Source organism: Echinops telfairi, unplaced genomic scaffold, assembly GCF_000313985.2.
Source record: "Echinops telfairi isolate 266 unplaced genomic scaffold, ASM31398v2 ScPeMD7_7461;HRSCAF=8499, whole genome shotgun sequence".
In the NCBI taxonomy this organism is placed as follows: Eukaryota; Metazoa; Chordata; class Mammalia; order Afrosoricida; family Tenrecidae; genus Echinops; species Echinops telfairi.
This window is the reverse complement of record NW_022111361.1, coordinates 438359-455224: the sequence shown is the minus strand read 5'-3', so window position 1 is coordinate 455224 and position 16866 is coordinate 438359. Positions and strand designations below refer to the sequence as shown.

Below are 16866 nucleotides of genomic sequence, written 5' to 3'. Positions count from 1 at the left end.
ACAGGAGAGAATAATCCAAGGTGGATCTCTGCAAGAGTTTTTCATAACTGCCAAGTGGTGTGCATTCATTCAGAATAAAGAGACTACAGGCAAGAACACCCGTGCACAGAAATGTGCGTGAGAGAAAGTTATAAATACCTGCCAGGCCTGTATTGCTGAAGATCACCATAAAATAGCATCAGAAACAAGAATCTATGGAGAGGACAAAGATACAGACAGAAGAAAGCAAAGACCATGCCAACAGGGAGATTAAAGGATAGTGAAAGGTGAGGTTATAGTCCAGCTCATCTGGTAAATCAATAGTGGCTAAAGATATCTTACTTTTGGAGGAACACTTTAATACCTCTGATTTTTCAAAATGGGACATTTGATCCTTTAATTCCCCTTATATACGTGTGAATTAACTTAAAATAGATTGGTCCTTTTAAATCAAAATTTCCGTTATCTTGATGTATATGTACTTTTTGACATGAATTTTGATTGTAGTGTGTAATATCAGTTTTGGAAGAAATAAAACCCTAATGCTGCTTTCAAAGCAAGATGTTGGTTGAACCATCCTCCGGCTTGCTTCAGACATGTCATCACAAAGACCAATCTTAAGGAAATCTTGTGTGTGAGAAATAGAGCATCAACATAAACTAATGAAACCCTAAGGAGATGGACTGCCTTTCATTGCCTCGCAAAATGGTCATGAGGGGCTCAGCCACCATACAAGAAGCCTCGAATGTGGTCTAGGACCAGGCAGTGTTTCATTCTGCTCTTCCTACCGTAGGAGCCCATGCAGTGGCAACTAGCATCCACAACACAGAGCAACCGTTCTCTAAAACTTCTAGGCAAAATTTTCATAATCTAGGTAGTGTGCTTTACAACTTTCATTAAAATGATAGTGTTAATATCCAGGGATTCAATATTTTGTATATTAATTGGTAGTATTAGACCACTTTCTAATGCAGTTCTAAGTAAGTGAAAAAAAGATTTATCATTTGTTTTGTAATAATCTTTGGTAGGCTTTTTTCACTCCATTCCCAAAACGCACGGAGAATTTAAAGTACAGAAAAGATCTATAGAAATGAGAGCATATGCCTGCAATTCAGTTCCTACTTGGACACTTTTGACGTTTCTTTGCAGCTGTTGGTGACCCAGGCCATGCATTTTAAAGTACTGGGGATTTATTTTAAGACTTTTCTTTTTTCAAAAAAAGAAGACTTTGTTCTCCCAAGGTGCACAACATCCTTCACAGACCACATTTCCACTTAGTGTGGAAATCCACTAAGTGAATCTCAATCATCCACTAAGTGAACATCAATCTCACTGGTAGCCCTTGGACTTAAAGGCCACACTGTAGTGAGAAAAAGCACATGAATGCTATACAAAGGGCCTAGAACTCTCAAGCGTTCAGCGTAGGTTCATATCTCTTGCCTTTAGTGCACCCAATGAATGTGGCCCGTAACACCCCTATACCTAATATTTTAATACCCTCCGTGCTTGTGGCATGCATTCATCTGGTATTTGTGGTTCCATCACGAATGAATAGTACTGAAACGTTTTCCCTATTGCCAACCCCATTGTATATTGTCCAGTCACCTAAAAGAGTTTAATCTGTACAAGTCAACAATTCATATGTTGTGATTCATAGCTAGCCCATACTCCTATAATTTCCTTCTCTCAACAGGGTTTTAAATTCTGTCTAAAACTTGGCTAGATGAATGACAACATCATTAGACTAGAATCCACCACTTGTGTGTCTGTCTGCCCTACTGAGGTGGTCAGTGGTTCTGGAGGTATCTGGCTGGTATTTCCAAAGCCAAAAGGGTTATCCATAGTCAACAGCAGGTCTTCCAGACTTATATGACAAAGGACTCAACTGCCCACTTCAGAGGAATGATCCACTGAAAACCTTATGGATAGCCTTGAAGCACTGTCAGATACTAAAAGGACTAATGAACGGAGAACATTGTCATAGTGCCGGAGGATGGGCAGACTGAATGTGACTGATGAGTGTGCTTTCATGGAGTGGAGTCGACCATGATGACCTACAAAAATCAGGTAAACCTTGTGGGAGTGGAGCCGGCAGGATCTTCATTTGCTGATGGGGCACATCTCAAGGTAAAGAGAAACCGTTTAAAAAATCTAATCAGAATCTCGAATGTGTGAAGTAGGAATCTAAGAAGATTGGAAGTCATCAAAAATGAAATGGAACACACACAGGTTCATATCGTAGACTTCCATGAGCTGAAATGGACTAGTGTGGACCACTTTGAATCAGAAAATCATACAATTTATTATGACTGGAATAAGAGAAATCACCTGTCATTCATTGTGAAAAGGACATTGCAAAATCAGAAGTACAATGCTATTATCTATGACAGTATTATACATACCTGACTTTAAGGAAATCTAATCAATACAATTATTAAATTCAAATTATGTACCAACCCCAAAAGCTAATGATGAAGAAATTAAAGAATTCTACCAATGAGTTCAGTCTAAAATTGATCAGTCATGCAATTAAAATGCATTGATAATTATTGTCGATTGGAATGCAAAAATTAGAAGCAAAGAGGAAGCAATAGTAGCTGGGAAATATGGTGTTGGTGATAGAAACAAAGTTGGAGAGCAACATGATTAAATTTTATAAGACCAACAACCTGTTAATAGCAAGTGACCGTTTTCAACAACACATGATTATAGATATGGACTTCCCCAAATGGAATACACAGGTATCAAGTTGACTACACCTCTGGGAAGAGAAGATGTAGAAGCTCAATATCAGCAGCTCAAACCAGGCTAGAAACTGGGATAGACCATTGATTGGTCATAATTAAACTCAGGTTAAAGCTGGAGAAAATAAAGTCAAGTCCATGAAAGCTAAATATGACCTTGAGTATCGCACCTAAATGGTGAGATTTCAAGAACGGATTTGACTCATTGAATGCCAATGACACAAGACCCAGTGAGCTGTGGGGAAAACCTCAAGAACATCATGAAAGATCACAGATGCCTGAAGAGACTTGAGACTTACTCTATCATCATGTAGCTCAAGCAAATGAAAGAAACGAAGGCAAAGCGCTGAACAGAAATTTTTTTTAATAGAATTTCAAATGGGAGCTTGGTTAGTAAAATAATAGAAATGTGCAAAGACCTAGGCTTATAAAACAAAAAGGAACACGATCAGCATGAAAGAACTCAAGGAAAAATCAAGCTTTCAGTTGTAATAGTTGGCTAAACTAATGACAACATCATTAGACTAGAATCCACCACTTGTGTGTCTGTCTGCCCTACTGAGGTGGTCAGTGGTTCTGGAGGTATGGGCAAAATATTGAATGATGCAGCAAGCAACGAAGAAGGTGGAAAGAATACAGTCACTTTACCAAAAAGTGCTAGTCAACATCCCACCATTTCAGGAAGTAGCATATAAGCAAAAATCAATGGTGATGAGGGAAGAAGGGCAAGCTACACTGAAAACATTAGCCAATTACAAGGCTGCAGCAATTGATGGAATATCACTTGAAATGCTTCAAGTTGATGAAAGACTGGGAGCACCCACTCATCTATGCCCAGAAATTTTGAAGACAGATACTTGGCCATCTGGCATTAAGATCCAAATTTGAACTCATTCCAAAGACAAGTGACCCTACTGAATGCTCAAATTCTAGACCAAGAGCCTTGACATCACAGCAAGGAGTGCTGAAGATCATCCATAGTTCATTGATCAGGAGCTGCCAGAGGTTCAAGAATAGGACGTGGAACAAGGGATGCCATTGGTGATGTCAGTGGTCAAATATTTTGTTGTGCTGGTCTCCACAATCAGTATCCATGGAAGTAGGATTCAAGGATGTTACTTTGAAGTCACCTCCTATGCATCTCAATGGTGGACAGTGAATAAGGAAGAGTGAAGTAGAATCAATGCATTTGAATTCTAGTGCTGGTGAAGAATATTTAACATTGTCCTGTTAAAGGAACAGATACCTGTTTTGGAAAAGGAATGGCCAGAGTGCTCCTTGGAGGCAAAGACGGTACGACTTCATCTTGCTGTGTGTAACAGTGGGCTCAAGCACAGGAGAAATGGTGGGGGTGGCCAAGGGTTGGGTAGTGTTTTTTTTGTTGTGCTTAAGGTCATTGTGGGTCATAACCAACTTGATGGCACCTAATAGAGTTATCTTCTACCCCAGGGGGATGATTTATAATGTTTAAATGACAGTGATGTCTCTCAGGTGAACCAGAGACCTATATAAACCATAGATACATGAATGGATTTGGGGTTTGTACTTAATCCTAGCCAATCTGAGAACAATTAAGTCTTGATTGCCCTGATTGATTGCTGCCCTCATGACTAGATCATGAAGTTATGAGTGCTATAGCAAAGTGTGGTGAAGAAACATGATGATGCCTGGCTATCAGAAGGAATAGTATCTAGGGCCTTAAAGCTTGTCATCAAATAAGCAGCCATGTAAGTGAGGTGTCGAAGAGCACCAGCCTGTGTGACTCATAGATTTTAAGGAGTAAAATTGGAGGAAATGATTTGAAGAGACACGAAATCTTTATGGGAGTAGAAAGTCTCCGTTTTCTCCTATGGAGCAGCTGGTGATTCAAGCTGCTGACCTAGAGGTGAGCCCCTCCTGGGTGAGACCATGCTTGATAATATTTCCTATAAGGATTCCTGTGATAGGGCAGGGAAAGCCACATGACCGGCCTAACTGATGAGTCCCAGCCATTCGGGGACAACCACTTTAACAACAAAAAGAGCCTTGAGCCCAAAAGTCCCTGCCCAGGCAGATAAGAAGGGCTAACCGGCTTTAGGCCAGGTCTCACTACTCTCACCCCTTCCATACTACTCACAGTCCTCTTGCCCTTCAATTAAAAGTCCATCTTGTCTTGTACATCTTTTTTAAATTTAGATCATATCATTCTTCAACACTAAAACTTTGTGTAATTTCTACTGTCCGATTTGTGCTTTTCATAACTAATTGTTAGAACCTATCTACTTATCACAAGATTGTACTTTTCAAAGGTTCTTCACTTGGTGTAAAATAACATCGTAACTATTATGTCCAAGTTGTAATAAATATAGCATCAAGTTAAAAACATGACAAACGCCACAGAGAAATATATCAAAAAGTGAACAGGATACACAGACACACCACACGAAAGCTAACAAAATAAAAATCAAAACCCAACTTACTGACTTGCAATCTATGACAATCCTATGGAACAGGCTAGAACTGCCCTTGTGAGTTTCCCAGACTAAATTTTCCGGGGCAGAAAGCGCTGCCTTTCTCCCATCAAAGCTAACAAGGGGCAAAATAATTCAACAAACGTTCATGGCAAAATGGAATGAAATCAATGGGAGTTTTCCATGAACCTTTTTGAAGCCGCCTTGTATAAAATCTGATCAAGAGATTGACTCCCAATTAAGACAAGTTCTCAATTTGAATAAAAATGTCACACAAAAAAACATTTTCAACTTGGTATGGTGATTAGTGCAAATGGTGTTAAGAAAAGAATGAGGGGAGAGTTTGGAATATGCCAACAGATGCTAAAACATATTTTTAATATAAAATGCAAATCATCATCCAGTGCAAGCCTGACTTGAAGGGCAGGCCGGGAGGGGTGGGGGCGGGGCCGTGATGGGGAGGGGTAATAGGATGTAGGTTGTGTGCCTCTGGCATCACAGTGCTCGCGTAGCAACCGGGTTGGTGACGTGTGCAAGCGCTGTTCCGGTTAGCTTCGCTTGTCGCTGGACCTTCCTGTCAGTGACAGGACTGAGAGAGACTATGAACCCGGTTATGAATGCAATCAAAGTCTTTTGTGGGACGTCGGATAGGGCAAGATATGACAAAATAATTTATAAATTATCAAGGGCTCATGAGGGAGGGGGAAAATGAGGACCTAATGCCGGAGGCTTAAGTGGAGAGGAAATGTTTTGAGAATGATGAGGGCAATGAATGCACAAATGCGCTTTACACAATTGATGGATGTGTGGATTGTGATAAGAGTTGTATGAGCCCCTAATAAAATGATTAAAAAAACAAACAAACAGCCCCTAGGAGCCGAAGCTCACCTTACAAGTAGGGGCAAATCTGTCAATTTTTAGTGGACACAATCTTAACAAAACCACTGGTGCCAAGGTTTAATGACAAGATTATCATCCAAGGGGCTACAGAAAATCTTCTACCTGCACCTGGAGTCCCAAGAGTTCAGTCAGCCTGGGGAACAGCAGTCACTCGGCCCTTCAGAATCCTCTCTGAGCATTCCTCAACCCTCCCACTTGCCAAACGGGCTGTGGTTTTTGTCCTTATAAAGCCCACCTGATTATCATTTTGGGCCTCCGGGAATTTCTGACAGATTTGATCCTCCCATTGGTCACTGGCTGGAATAAAGAAAGACTCACAATTTGGACATAAATGGCATTATAGTGGTTATTAATTTCTCATGACACGTAACATTACATCCAAAATATGCAAGACTAAGACTACTCTTGCCACCCTTTCCTTTCAGGAGCACTCTGGTCTTATTTCTTCCAAGAGAGATGTTTGTTGGCCACGACCCATAGTGACACTAGACACCACAGTACAACCCTATTGCAGGGCATACATAGACTATCAAGGATCACGGAGGAGGCACTTTCAGCAAAGACAAGGTAGACGGTTTTGACATACTGAACTTACATCACTTATTCACATCAAAAGACTTCATCAGGAGAGTGAAACGAGAGCACACAGCTTAGGAAACAGTTTTTACCAATGACACATCGGACAAAGTGCTCATTACAAAAATATACAGAACTCTACAACATCTCAAGAAAAAATAAACAAGAGTCCCAATCAAGAAATGGGAAAACACAGTTCACCAAAAGAAGTACAGATGATTAACAAATATATGAAAAAATGCTCACGATCATTAGCCTTCAGGGAAATGCAAATTGAAACGAGACGACTTTAGACCCATAATGCCAGCCCAAATCAAAGAAACAGAAAACAACAAATGCTGGAGAGGATATAGAAGGATTGGAATTCATATATACTGCTGGTGGATTTGTAAATGCTTACAGTCACTGTGGGAAATGACATGACAATACTTAAAAGTAACCAGAAATTGAGATCCCATGATACAGCAATGCCACTATTAGGTATCATGGATTTCATACGCAGGGAAATGCATTTTAAAAAACAATAACAAATTGAAACAGAGATAAAGCTCAGTCGAAGAGAGATATTAAAAACAATAGATTTGAAATGGGTCAGAAAGGAGCTCAAAGGATGAAGGGTTATATCTTAAGCGAACTGCATCTGCAACGATCCACTTTCCCAGACATTCTGCATGATTGCAAGGCCATTCACATTCCTGATCTGTGGTCAGAGTATTTCTCCTTCACTTTTTTAAAGACTGAAAATACCTACCATGGGTCAAAAGGGGCACCAAACGTAATTTCAGATTGGTCTATTAGTCCCGGTAGACTAGAGAAGCAGACCCAGACACTCATATGTATATAGGAAAGTGGTTTATATACAAGAGCAATTGAATATCAAGAAAACCACCCAACCCGGTCCACATCAAGTCCCGAAGCCCAATAGTAGCCCATATGTCTGATACCAATCTATAAAGTCCTCTTCAGACTCACGAGACACATGTATCGATGCCAGATGCAGGACGATCACAGGCCAGTGGGTAGTTGAGTAGTCTTTGGATCCAGTGGCGTTGTAAGCATCTCAGAGGTGGCAGGGTTCTCCACGTGGCCTCTCCAGTTCCCAGGGCAGCATCAGAGTAGGTCCATGTGGTTTCTCCTCAGGAATGTCTCACAGGGAGTCAGCCTTGTCAGTAGGGAGTGTTTCTCCTGCCTCCAAGGAGGAAATACCAGAGTTCCCAGAATTCTCAGGAGAAGCCCATGGCCACACAGAGGCCTCATTGGTTTATCTTGACAGCCCACTCCACCCCTTCACTCATAGTCCTCTCAAAATGACATCAGATTATGTCTTTATATCAACGTATATACACACCCAGGATGAGTCTGTCAGGCTTTCCCAGTCTCTGTATTCATAGCATTTCCCACAGGACCCAAACTATAGTCAGACAATGAGGCAGACAGTTTGTTCAGCCCTTCTATTGAGTGCATCACGGCTTATCCTATGGGCTCTGTGGAACATAAAATAAAATGTACTTGGAGAGTGGAGCACTGCCAGTGTCACTAAGTTCACCTGCACTGCCACATTCACTGTATTCATATGGTTTCTCCTTTCTGGCTACAGGCCGCCCCACCAGAACTACATTAGTTAGGATCCCACTGGTGTTTACTGACGCGTGAGAGAAGGCATTTGCAAAGTCACTGTATTGCTAGGGCTTCCCTTCTACAGGAGATCACTGGTATGTGGTGACATACGACTCCCTGTGGCAAGTTTTCCCACTTGACTGAATTAAATTTTTTTCATTTTTGTGTATTTCCTTATGTCAAGAAAACTTAGAACACTGGTAAAAGCTTTCCCACACTCATTACAGCTACATGGTAACTGTCCTACATGAAATGATTAACGAGACATGAGCTCTTCAATGGTTTTGAAATTTTTATGATTTGAAATTTTTAAATGGGTTTTCCATTCAGCAAGTCATACATTGGCTGCAGTCCCCAAGAGTGCAGACCCGCACTCTTCCCACTTCCACCCCCCGGTCTTATCGTTATTATCCATCCTGCTTTTCTGTCCTTCCTGCTTTCAGGTTTTATCCACAGACAAGTGCTGTCCTCTGATTTTGTACGGCTGATTGTTCTAAGGCGTGTACACCTCTCGGGTGTTGTTCTTCCCCTCCAAGCCTGCATAGTTTTTGGCTGAAAACGGACTCAGATGAGAGTATAGTTCAAAGATTGAAGAGTCGCTAAGGGCCGTAGTCTTAGGATTCCAAGTCTCCACCAGATCAGTAAGCCAAGTCTGTTTTATGATTGTGGGGTTTATTCCACTTTGTTCTCCCACTCAGCTCAGGACCCTCTTTGGTGATCCTTTTCAGAGTAATTAGCAGTGGAAGCCGGGCACCGTCTCGTTCTTCTGGGCACAGGGTTGTGGAAGCTGAGGTTTGCGGTGGTCCTTTTGTCCTCTGGACTACTTGTTCCCATATGTTCTTCTATTTTCTTCACTCTTATTTCATGGTACTTTCATGCTATCTCCGGCGGGTAACAAAGAGCATGCAGGTGGGGTGGGCACTACAGGCGTCTGGGTAGAGATTCTACTGCTTGGCATAGCTGTGATCTGGAAACACCAGATCCAGATCTCTTTCAGGCACTGAAAGCTGGAAGACCAATGAGGTGCCCATGTGCCCTGCGGAAAACTGGATGTCCCTCTCCCCATACCAGTGGGCTAAATGAGTAGAGGGACAGCAATTCAGAGCACGGGTAGCCACATGGTAAGTCACAATTATCTGGTCCAGCACTCGGCTGGGGCCACACCCTAGCACCTTAGTTTGACCAAACCCTCTTCGTTTTGAAAGCTTTATTACACCCACCCCATTGAAAGGTTTTCTCGTTAAGAGTTTTCCCATGTTGAATGATACTTGACTTTCACATATAAGATTTTCCACATTTAATTCATGCCCAGGGCTTCTTTCCTGTGTGAAATCTCTGATGTGCTGTAAGGCATCGCTTCTGGCTGAAAGGTTTACCACACTCACCATATATATAAGGTTTATGTCCAAGATGAGTATATAGATGAGTTTTGAGATGTGGCCTCTGAACGAAGCCTTTGCCGCACTCACCGCACACATGGGGTTTCTCTCCAGTATGAATTCGCTGACAGACAGTGAGCTCATAGGTCCTGGTAAAGGCTTTTCCACATTCACCACATCCATGGGGTTTCTCTCCAGTATGAGTTCACTGACAGACAGTGAGCTCATAGTTCCTGGTAAAGGCTTTTTCCACATTCACCATATCCATGGAGTTTCTCTCCAGTATGAGTTCACTGATGAACAGTGAGGTCCTTCTTCCAGGTAAAGGCTTTTCCACATACACCACACACATGGGGTTTCTCTCTAGTATGTGTTTGCTGGTGAACAGTGAGCTCACTGTTACTGGTGAATGCTTTCCCACATGCACTGCATACATAGGACATCCTGGAAACATGAGTTTTCTGATGTTCCTTGAGGTATGATTTACTGTGATAAGCTTTCCCATATTCCAAGCATGTACATGGTTTTTGTCCTTTATGAGCTGTTCGATAATGTGCAGTGAGTTTGAATACTCTGTCGAATTCTTGCCCACACTGACTGCATGCATACGTCTTATCTAGAACATGAATGGACTGATGATCACCGATGAAGGACTCCTTGACGAAGGTATTCCCACATTTATCACCTAGGTGCGGTTCCTCACTTTTGTCAGATTTCTGATGCCGAATGCATTGTGATGTCATGTTACTGGATTTATCACACTCAGGGAATTTCATTGCAGTACAAAATTGCTCTTGTTCAGTGTTGAAAACAGTTTTCTCATCTCCACTGAGCACAACTGACTTCTGTATTTTGCTGTTACTGTTCTGATTTAATGCCAGCATGATGAAATCTGATTTTACAATGTTTTCATGTAAGCCAAATACCTCATAATTTTCCTTTAGAGGAAAATTATTTTTGTGCTGATGAAGAATATTTTCCAATGTATTAAATTTATCGCGTTGTTCGGTTCTGTCCACGCTTCTTTCACGTTGCCAGTGCTCAAGCAAGTGATCATCCACTTTGTGGATCTCTATAAAAGAACAGAACATTGAATCTTGTCGTCATGTTGATTTACAATGGGCCCCTTCAAACATGCATCGATACAAGATAGATCTTTAGTGACAACCCTTTTATACGAATGTAAATAAGTATGCTTAATGTTTCTTGCCCTTTGGGACAAATACAATTGTGTAAACAATCCAAATAGTAAAAGCAGTTACTGAAGAAACCAGGTTGGATGTGAAAATAATGAATGAACACAGATTTGGTAGCTGCTTCATAGGCCCATGGAAATATGCAAGGAATGTAAATACAAGCAAGACACTGAGACCCACAGACCACAGAGGTGGTAAGGCCTGCTAGTTTCAGGTGCTAGCGGTCAGGTGTATTCATTCCATCACTCTTTACTGAAAGACAACTAATACTAGATAAAGTTGGGAATGTGAAGAATGCAGAATGTTCTACTTGGGAGAAAACCATTTTTACAGGTATATATGAAAGGTATTATGGTACACAAACATTGTTTCCTATGTTTATGGAACCTATATTCTAGCTTACACCATTCATCTTACAGTGCTGTCCTGTGATGGCTTGCATTTTGCTCTTATGCCAGAAGCAGATTTTTAAGTGCCAGCAGGGTCATCCATGCTGCACAGGTCTTAGTGGAAATTCCACAAAGGGGAACATGAGCCCCTCAGGTTTAATAACACTGAATAAGTACAAACTTCTCAAAGTGCAGGCAACAGTAATGATGTGGATGGAGTAAACTTTTGGGGACCTTCAGTGAGTAACATGACATGACTGAACAGAGAACAGTTTTAAAAAATATAATATTTACAGAGGTAATTTTTTGTTGTTGCTATGCCTTTCAAGATAAATTTTTTCCAAATGTAGTGCATGTGTTCCTATTGATTGAGTAAATCAGTACATGTGTCAGTTTGCTGTGTTATCATACCTGGAAAAAAACCCACCGGAATCTGATTCCTTTTACAAACAGGTTAAGGTCTGCATCAGAAAAAGAACCACTGAGTTACCTATAGCTCAGACTATAGAACAATATCACTGATATATCATAAAAGTAAAATTTGCTGGAGATCATCCAACAGTGACTGCAGCAGTACATTGACAGAGAGCTTGTATAGGTTCAGGACAGATTCAGAAAGGATGTGGAACAAGGTATATCATTGCTGATGGTAGATGGTTCTGACTGAAAGCAAGTACCAGAAAGATGTTTTTTGTGTTGCATTGACTGTGTATGCAAAGCTATCCGACTGTGTGGATCACAATAAACTGTATAACCTTGAGAAGAATGGGAATTCTAGATCACTTCATTGTTCTCATGAGTAACTAGCATATTGATCAAGAAGCAGTTGGGGAGACAGGAGTACTGCATGATTTAAAATCAGGAAAGGTGTGTGCCAGGTTGTATCCTCTCACCTCACTTGTTCAATCTGTATGCTGAAAAAATTACCAGAGAAGCTGGCGTATATGAAGAAGAATTTGGCATCAGGATTAGAGGTACACTTATGATCCTGCCACATGCAGATGACACAACCTTATTTGCTGAAAGTGGAGAGAACTTTAAGCACTTGCTTGTGAAGATGAAGGATTGCAGTCTTCAGTATGGATTACAAGTCAATGTAAACAAGTCCACCATCCTCACAAGTGGACCGACAGATAATTTTATGATAAATGGAGAAAAGGTTGAAGTGGCCAAAAATTTTGTCTTGCTTGAATCCACAACCAATGCTCATGGATGCAGCAGTCCAGAGAGCCAATGATGTATTGTATTTGATCTATCTGCCGCCCCAAACCTTTATAGAGTACTGAAAAGCAAGGAGTTTACTTTAAGGACACAGGTATGTCTGACTCAAAGGTAATATTATTTTCCATTACCTCATGTACACATTAAAGTTGGGCACTGTATAAGGAAAACCAAAGAAGAACCGAAGCATTTGAATTGTGGGCCTGGAGAAAACAGCTGAAAGGATCAGGAACTGCTCAAAGACCAACTGATCTATCTTGCAGTGAAGTGAAAGGGTATCGAAAAAGAGGAAGGCCTGCAAGGAGCTGGATTGACAGTGTCTGCAACAATGGGCTTAAGCATGGGAATACTTGTAAGGAAGGCACAGGACCGTGGCGTGCTTTGTTCTGTTGTAAATAGTTCGCGATGAGTCGGAACCAACTCTATGGCGGGTAACAACAACAAATGGGAGACGGTTGTGGTTGAGATCACTTAGATGGCAGACGACTTGCTGGCTGGGAAGTAGGTTGACAGTAAACCAGAGCCACATGCAAGCAGAATGGTCACAAATATGATGAAGTTTCTGCAACTTCATTGTTTAGGATCAGATCCGATGGTGACAAGAAAGGTCATTAGTCCAGAGGCAGTACAGTGGAGAGGTCTGACTAGAGAATCGTCTAGGCCAGTTAGTAGCAGAGAATCTGATAGCAGGAATTCTGACAGCTGAGCTACCCAGTGTAATAGCAGGTAAGGGCTGAGAAATCTGCTACCCACTGCCTGTGATCTCGGTCACATAGCAGTAGAAAGGCTGATGGTGGAGAGACTGAATGACAGAGCTGCTATACTGACCTGGAGTTAGACCAGTTAGCAACAGAGACCCCAGTGGCAGAGAACTGTCCAAGGTGCTGATGAGGACTTGTATCATCAGGGAATATTTATGTTCCAATGGTTGTCTGCAGAGAAAGCTCCCCCTGGTTGGCCAACTACATCCTATTTGTGTCTTGTTACATCTACATAAAAATTAATATTGACCCCAATATGTAACCTGTTTCCACCCCCAATTAACCATATACCTGTGAGTGTGGTGCGAGTCTGTACAGCTAGTGGATGGAGTTGTCAAACCCAGCTGAGCAGGGAGTGAAGTACCAGGAACTGTTGGGTTTAGAAATGGTGAAGGAGTTGGAGAATGGTAGTGGTATACCTGACCTCCACCTCATAGTAATCACCTTTATGCTGATGGTGATTCTATTCCATTGTGAATTACCCAAATAATTAAGCTACACCCTAATTCGCTACCTCCCCCCAAGTTATTAAAACCTCCTTAACAATTTTTCTAAGATTTCCTAAATAAATTAGCAATAACTTGATGGTACTAATTTGTGACTATTTTAAATACAAAACTCAAAACTTAAAATCCAGTTTTTAAATTATACTAATCATATTTCACGTGACAGCTAGACACGTGTAACCATTCCCACCAAACTGAACATCAGAGATAATCACCAAGACTTGCTGTTTTGCTTTGGTTTTTGCTATGACTGTATAATGAGAAATGAAAGTATAGTGAGAGCTTTGTGTATGTATATGTATGTATAAAAAATATTTATGAAAGTATAGTGAGAGATCATTTAACTCAGTGGTTCTCAACCTTCCTAATGCTGAAACCCTTTAATACAGTTCCTCATATTATGGTGACTCCAACCATAAAATTATTTTCGTTGCTTCTTCATAACTGTAATTCTGCTACTGTTATGAATCATAATGTAAATATCTGATATGCAAGATGTAATTTCATTGTTACAAATTGAACATAAAGCAGTGATTAATCACAAAAATAATATGTGATTCTATATTGTGAAATATTTATTTCTAATTACAAATAAATGAAATGTTGTCTTAAAGCATCGTGTATCCTGGGTAAAAGTCTTCACACTGGGTACTTGTATGTGGGCGGACCCCCTGGAGACAGAGGAGCGGTGTCTCGGTTCCTGAGACCATCGGAAAGAGGTGTGTTCCCATGGTCTCAGGTGACACCTGTGAAAGGGTCGTTTGACCCCCAGAGGGGTCGCGACCCACAAATTGAGAACCGCAGATTTAACTGATCCCAGACAATGAAATTTCAGAACACTAGTTTACATGATTTGATATTACCCAGCACATAGAAAAATTACATATATATATATATATATATTTGAAAGTGAATTAATCACCTCATGAACCAGTGTGGAGGCTGGATTGCTTTTATATGGCCTTCCTGTCCACTGCTTTGTCTTTCCAACCAAATGGGGAAGGCCACGCAAATAAGGTGTATGAAACTAGAACAAGTGGGACGCACACACACACACACACACACACACACACACACACACACACACACACACACCTTTTCCTATTGTACCGAATTTATTTAAACATGGCACCTTTCACAAGTCTATTAAGGGCAGGACTGGAAAGGCTTGTTTCAAGATCCTGACATATATTTAGGCCTTTGGCGGCCGCCGTACCCACAACTTTTCTATTGTACGGAATCTATTTACACATGGCGCCCTCCACCGAGTCTAGGAAGGGCGGGGCCGGAAATGCGTGTCTCAATTCCTGGCATGAATTTAGGCCTTTGGCGGCTGCCGTACTTAAGCGTAACGTCCCCGTGACGCAGGCACCTGCCGCGCAGGGGATTGACTAGGATCTGCGCACTGCTGGAGCTGTGGAACCTTTGGGTAGTAAGTGATGACCGGTGAGTTACGAGGAAAACAAGTGTGTTTCTGTCCTTGAAACAGGACTAGAGACGTGTGGACGTGCGGGCGTCAGGATCCCGGGCTGCCTGGGTGCAGCGTCGGGCGGAGGAGCTTGTGTTGAAGCAGGGGCGATCCGTGTTTTCTGAGGTCTGACCCGGGCTATCGCGACGGTCAGTGTCCGAGGTTTTGAGCATCTTCCTGAATGGTAGAATACACTGGATAAGTAGCCGTTTATAATTGTATTAGAACTTATGTTATGAGCACTCCAGTTTGCAAAAGGCTGGTGGCCTAGTGGTTACAGAGTGGGCTGCTTTTGCAAGGTCAGCGGTTCAGAATTACAAGTAACACCTGGGGAGAAAGACAGTGTTTGTAATCTTGTAAAGAGTTACAGTCTCGGAAACCCACAAGGGGCAGTTCCACCCATTTAGGATCGAAAGGGTCGCTGTAATCTGAATCCACGCGATGGCAGGGAGTTGTGTTTCAGGTTTTGTTTGCTGGTGGCAGTGACAACTCGTCTATTTGCTGCGTTCCCCTTTTTGGATTAAGCCTCCATTGAATTCTTTCTGATCATTAACCGAGGATGTGGATCATCTTCCCCTCCGGGAGAGTGCCTTAAAAGTACATTGCCTGTGCTCCTCTCCACGGGCCTGCCTAGGTGTATCCTTGATAGAGGTCACCTTACTGAGGACAGAACAGGGGCCATTGTCATGAGTCTGGCCTTGACTGGCTTTTTGTGAAGGCCCTGGACCAATCTTATAAGTCCTTATATCTAATAGTGTGCATGTCTTAATCATGGTCCCATTTCTGCTGCTGCAGTCCCACCTGTATCTGTGATGTACTGATCTGCCACCAATCATGATCTGTGACGTGCCTTTTGTTCTATGCCCTGTTTATCTGGGGTCCCAACAGGGAATTCTCAGTTATTATTTGACCTCATGCTAATGGCCTCCCTTAAATATATGATGTGTGTGTGTGTCTTTTGTTGTCTCTTAAAGTTTAATAAATGTTCTCAAATTATATTTGGCATAGGGATCACTTTTGTACCTTAACACAATTTGGGCTCATAGGTGACTCAAGATATGGTTCTTCTTTGGGACAGCATCTTGATAGCCGTACCTGCAGGTAAGGTCAGGCCCGGGAGCCCCTTGGCTTCTGTCCTGAATGGGCAAATGTTACAAAAGTCTTTTAGGTCTGGGGATAAATGCTCACTCTGCCCTTTAGCCCCATACTGAACACACTCAGCTCTGTGTAGGTTGGCAAATCTGGTTTGCCAGATAAGTACTCAGATGTTCACCACTTCACCTACTAACCTCCTGCCCAAAGGTACTCAGCTCTCCTGTGCTGCGGCCTGGGAAGCCCACTGCTCCGTCTCAGTCTCTTGGTTCTGCTGCCACCAGGTCTCTGTTGCTGCTTCTCCCCATCACTTCCTCTCTTGGGTCCCAGCTCCCTGTCTCCTGGATTGAAGAGTTTCAATGCAACAATCTAGGGCAAAGGCCCCTACTCCCGGCTCTTCTTTTTTTGATGGTAGTAAGATCCCAATACCTGTCTTTGAAATGGCTCAATTAAACCTAACATGATGTCCAATGTGACTAATCCCCAGGTTAAGTTTTCAGACAGCTTATTTACATAGCCCCAAGCCACAACAATACCAAACTATTGTTGGGAAAGCTGCCCAATCCTCTTTTTTTTTTTTTTAAACAT

General features: G+C 41.9%; 1 protein-coding gene across 1 annotated transcript in view; it reads left to right on the top strand.

The window, feature by feature from the left end:
* The first annotated feature begins 15099 nt into the window (after positions 1-15099).
* The window catches only part of LOC101659585 (zinc finger protein 2 homolog), a 17685-nt gene continuing 15918 nt past the window's right edge, over positions 15100-16866 (top strand). Inside the window, exon 1 of the mRNA XM_045300192.1 lies at positions 15100-15164. The gene's annotated coding sequence lies outside the window, so the exon portion shown is untranslated. The remainder of the gene's footprint in view (positions 15165-16866) is intronic.